We start from the raw sequence: 5,283 nt of genomic DNA, 5'->3' as shown, positions 1-5,283 counted from the left end.
ATGTGGGAGCGGTAGAGCTAAATGTGGGCCAGATTACTCTGCTTGACCAAAAACAGTTATCCTTATGTTTTGGTAAAAACAGGGGTCTCCTGCTTTCACTATATTTTTAACTGAACTGACAAATATGTTACACATGGAGAGAATACGATTTATTTTAACAGATTATCTTTATATATTTTTAAAATTTGGTACTCATTTCTTTTTAGAAGTGCGTGCAGTTCTAAAAATTCACAGTTTTATGGGGAATTATAGTGTGTGGGGAGGGGGTGTCAGGATGATGAGTGAGTGTGTGATGGGTGGTAGAGCAGAGAGAGAGTTTAGCATCCTCACAGCCTGATGGATGGAGCTGTTTCTCAGTCTGCTGGGCCTAATATAAGTATTTGACCTCCTATTAAATTTAAATGTCTTCTGAGCTGGAGTCTGATGAGCGTAAGTCTAATGAGCTGGACTCTGATGATTCCGCAGGCTGTATGTTGAGTACATAATAAAATCCTACATAATCACAGTCTCCTTGTTCATCTATCAAAAAGACCATATTTGGTGGCACCCAGTGTGGCATAAAATGCCCAGTCGAATAAAGCGGTTGAGCAGAAGTATCACGATTTGTTTGTGTTCCTCTTCTTCGAAACCTTCTCCTGTTGCTTGATTTACTCGGCAGGCTCTGACTTGTTTTATTGGTCTGCATCTGAACTCTGGACTGTCCAGAAGGTCCAGGTCTGTCGTCATCAGATGAGCTGGAGTCTAATCTGTTAGTTTCTGGACCAGAGTCTGTTCTCCTCCTTTTCCTCAACTGCATTTGATGAACTCTGGACTGTCCAGAAGGTCCAGGTCTGTCGTCATCAGATGAGCTGGAGTCTAATCTATTAGTTTCTGGACCAGAGTCTGTTCTCTTCCTCTTCATCAACTGCATCTGCTGAGCTCTGGACAGTCCAGAAGGTCCAGGTCTGCCGTCATCAGATGAGCTGAAGCCTGATATGTCATATTCATGACTAGTATCTGTTCTCTTACTCACCTGGATGTCTTTATGAACTCTGGACAGTCCCGAAGGTCCAGGTCTGTCATCTTCAAATGAACTGGAGTCTTCAGATGCGACAGGTGATTTGTAAATGGGAGTCCATGATATTGATTTTTGATCACCTGCAGCGTCAAAGGTACATTGCCAGCCATCTGCCCTCCATAGAAATATATTATGAAAATTGGCATAGTTATCATCTTCAGGCCCATTTTTTCTGTATGAACGAACTTTGGGCAGCAATGTTTTTATTGCCCTCTTGAACCTGGTGAGCATGGTATCAAACTGAAAATGTAGTGCATCCAAATGTGGCTCTGATAAGAGGACTTTCATGCTCTGTATTGCTGTGAATAGAATTTGGTCCATCTCTATTCGAGACATGAAGCGTGGAAACCGGAGCTCAAAGTCCCCAGCAGTTGCTACGAGATGCAGGCTCCGGGTTTGAGGGCGTGCCCCTTGAGCTTCATGATGGATCCAAACTTCCCGCCATTCATCTTCCAAATTAATAGTCATTTTTCACAGAGGTAGTAATCAGAATGCAGAATGCTGGGCACAACTTTCATGCTGCCTTTTGTAGGTTTCCACGCACCCTCAATGATGACATCATCACAGCATGCTTGTCAACTGATGACGTCATACACTGGCCCCGCCCCCTTCCACACCTCTTCACTTGTCAGCCAATCAGGAGCCGTCTTCACACTGTAGTGCTCATCCGTTTAAGCTGTGATTGGTGGCTAGTTTGCTGATGACATCACAGTGTTCCGGAATGTTGAGGAATTTTCCTTGCTCTGTCAGGTGCCAGTTTAAAGTATATTAAATCACAACACATAAAACTGGCCTTTTAAGCTAATCAGCAGTATTGTGGTAAACCAATTTATTTTAGAACTGGTTTTAATTTAAAAACAAATAGAATGTAGCTGTGAGGCTAAAACTAGCTAGCTTAGCTTTTCTGTCAGGAGCCAGTTTAAAGTATATTAAGATAGCTAAATTATAATACATAAAGCTGTTTTTAAGCTAACCGGCAGTATTGTGATAAAGCTCTTTATTTTAAATGGGTTTTAATTTATTAAGAAATAAAATTTAGCTGTGAGACTAAAATTGCTTTCTTAAAGTTTCCTAAATGTAATTTAGCTACTTAGCTAAACTAACTAGCTAGTTTAGCTTTTCTGTCAGGTGCCAGTTTGACATATTAAATTATAACACATAAACTGGCCTTTAAAGCTAATCAGCAGTATTGTGTTAAATCACTTTATTTTAGAACTGGTTTTAATTTGAGATGGATGGATGGATGGATGGATGGATGGATAGGCTCATTAAATACAACAGAACAATTTCTATTATATTTGGATGAAAGAGAGGCGCTTCACTAATAATAATAATGATAGCTTAAAGCATAGCTCTGTTATTTCTTAGATAAATCTGTATCATCGGACTGATCACAGAAAGAGGGGATGGAGAGAACAGAGAGCTGATTAAGAGCAACCACCCCAGATACCATAGCAACACCTTAGCAACCACCCTGGATACCATAGAAACACCTTAGCAACCACCTAGCAACATCTTAGCAACCACCCCAGATACCATAGCAACACCTTAGCAACCACCTAGAAACACCATAGCTACCACCCCAGATACCATAGAAACACCTTAGCAACCACCTAGAAACACCATAGCTACCACCCCAGATACCATAGCAACACCTTAGCAACCAACTAGCAACACCTTAGTAACCACCACGGATACCCTAGCAACCACCTAGCAACACCTTAGCAACCACCCTGGATACCATAGCAACACCTTAGCAACCACCTAGCAACACCTTAGCAACCACCCTGGATACCATAGCAACACCTTAGCAACCACCTAGCAACACCATAGCAGATACCAGCCAGCACTGCAATCACACTCGCTGTTTCTGTAGGAACTGCAATCTAGTTATTATTATTTTTTTATTATTATTTTTTTTTTACAATGATTGTTATTATTAAAATGATAATTCTACAGTGTGAAATGAAGTCTAAAAAGACAAAAGCAAGCAGTATGTAGTTGTGTATGCAAACATTAAACTCTCTCCTTTTCTCTTAATAGATTCTGCTTTTAAGAAAAGAAAAAGCGTCTGGCTACAGAGCACAGGTTAATCCTGCACATTACCTGACTAAAAGAAGGGAAAGGTACTCTTCATACACCACACACACATACACACACACACACACACGTGTTACTACTTAAAAAAAGTAAAGTAAGTGATGTAGGTCTCCTAAAAGGGTAGTTTTAGTGAGAGATGTGAAGTTAAAATGAAAGATGAATTGCTGTGTTTTTCACACTATAAAGTGCACCAGATTATAAGGCGTATAATGCGACACTAGTAAGGAACAGGGGTGTCGCCATGTTTCCCTTCTAATTCAGCAGGTCTCGCCGTTGGGTGGTGGTGGTAAATCTAAGCTAAGCTAAGTGAACAAAACTGTAAAAACATTTTCGTTGGTAATCTACACAGCTTTCAGCAGAGTGTCTTTACTGCTCCTTAATACCTGACTGATAGAATTCATACATAAGGAGCACCGGATTATAAGGAGCTCTGAGGATTTTTGGCATGATTGTTACTATGAATATGATTTTAGCCCTATACTATACTATACTATTAAAATTCAATTTAAAATGATTTTAAACCAACTGGCCGAAGACTAGAAATATAAAGCAAACATTAATGTCTGCATTATGACTTGCTCGGTGCAACAAAAACCCAATATTATCCATGTTTAGAAATAAAAAAATTAAATATACTTTATAGATTATATTTCATAATAAATACATTATTGTCATCAGGACTTTTTTGGTTACAAAAAGTGCAAAGCATTGTAATCATCAAAAATATAAACAACAAAATAAATAAACTCCAAACAAGAGAAAGAAGAGTTTGGTATAAAAGTTAAAACATTCAGTAGAAACAGAAAAATCTGTAAATCTTTGTAGATTTTGTAAATAACAGTAACTTACCAAAAATCTGAGTTTTATACACATACTGTTGTCTAAAATAATAATAATAATAATAATAATAACAAGCAAACAATTAAACAAAAATAACTTCACAGAAAATAGAGTGATTTATATTTGCTTTAAAGGCATCCCACACCTTCTGCGCTGTGTAAATGATACACACTGTGGATTATAGTGACAGATTAAAAACAACATATTATAGTTTATTAATGTTTATATTTTTACATTCATGTATTCTAGTATATTTTATGTCATGTATTAATCATATTTAAATACATTAAAACACATTACAGAGAGAGAGAAGAGGAGAGAGAGATGAATATTCCTGAATAAAACACACTTTCACTTTAAAAGAAACAAACAAATAACATTTTTAAACATGATGCAAGAGACACAAAATATATACAAAAACTTTATGTAATAAATTGTGAAAGATGATCAGTTTCTGAAGCAGCAGCTTCTATATCAGTGTTTTTAGCAGCTCAGTCTTTGCGCTGCTAACTTTGGGAATCAGACAGAATGCCATATATTAGCTATATTATATTTATACTGCTGCTTTAATGAGCAATCATTAATTTACCCTCTTGAGATGCTGCGTCCTCATTATGATCATTGCATTTCTGCTTCTTTGCATGTTGATTCTCGTCCAATTTTACATTTGAAACTACTTTATTTACTTAATGTAGAAAGCTAAAATTTAGTTTTTTTGATTTTTTGGGTCCTTCTAATCTTAAATGGTAAGGTTAATTTTTAATTTGAGAAAAATTGAAAAATAACAGTACCTATACTTGTTAGGTCCTAATAATTCCAAATAGCTCGGAGAAATTAAAAATCTTCAGCAAGCAAATGTTTGGGTCTCAGAAGGTTAAAATGACATCAGGGTTTGGTTTTGCAGGTAGAATTGTGTTTTGGAAGTTTTAAAAAAATTATTTTCAAGCTCTAACCTCATTAGGACTTGCTAAATAAATATAGATATCTGTAAAATAATGCAACAATAAAATAGTTACAGTTATAGTGTAGACCACGTTCAGCAAAGTGTGGTTTTGCCTGACAGGTGATGGAACAAAAGTCTTCATAGAAATATATTAATTAGGGGTGTAACGGTACGTATATTCTTTATAAACCATTACAGTGCCCGGGTCACAGTTCAGTTTGAGCAAATGCACACTGCCAGTCTGTAGGAGACTACACTATTATTACTGTCCCCTCACAATAATACCCGGAAATTCCAGCATTAAAAAAATGATTTTAATTTTATTGATTGACACCACTAATAT

At 36.8% G+C, this 5,283-nt stretch overlaps 1 protein-coding gene across 2 annotated transcripts in view; it reads right to left on the bottom strand.

The window, feature by feature from the left end:
• Nucleotides 1-4,202: 4,202 nt before the first annotated feature.
• Nucleotides 4,203-5,283, bottom strand: part of ednrab (endothelin receptor type Ab) — a 14,999-nt gene continuing 13,918 nt past the window's right edge. For both annotated transcript variants that reach the window (XM_022676986.2, XM_022676985.2), the window contains one exon: nucleotides 4,203-5,283. This exon is cut by the window's right edge and continues 618 nt beyond it. The gene's annotated coding sequence lies outside the window, so the exon portion shown is untranslated.

The sequence above is a fragment of the Astyanax mexicanus genome, chromosome 13 (assembly GCF_023375975.1).
Source record: "Astyanax mexicanus isolate ESR-SI-001 chromosome 13, AstMex3_surface, whole genome shotgun sequence".
Classification (NCBI taxonomy): Eukaryota; Metazoa; Chordata; class Actinopteri; order Characiformes; family Acestrorhamphidae; genus Astyanax; species Astyanax mexicanus.
Note: the sequence above shows the minus strand (reverse complement) of the source record. Positions and strands in the feature narration are given on the sequence as shown.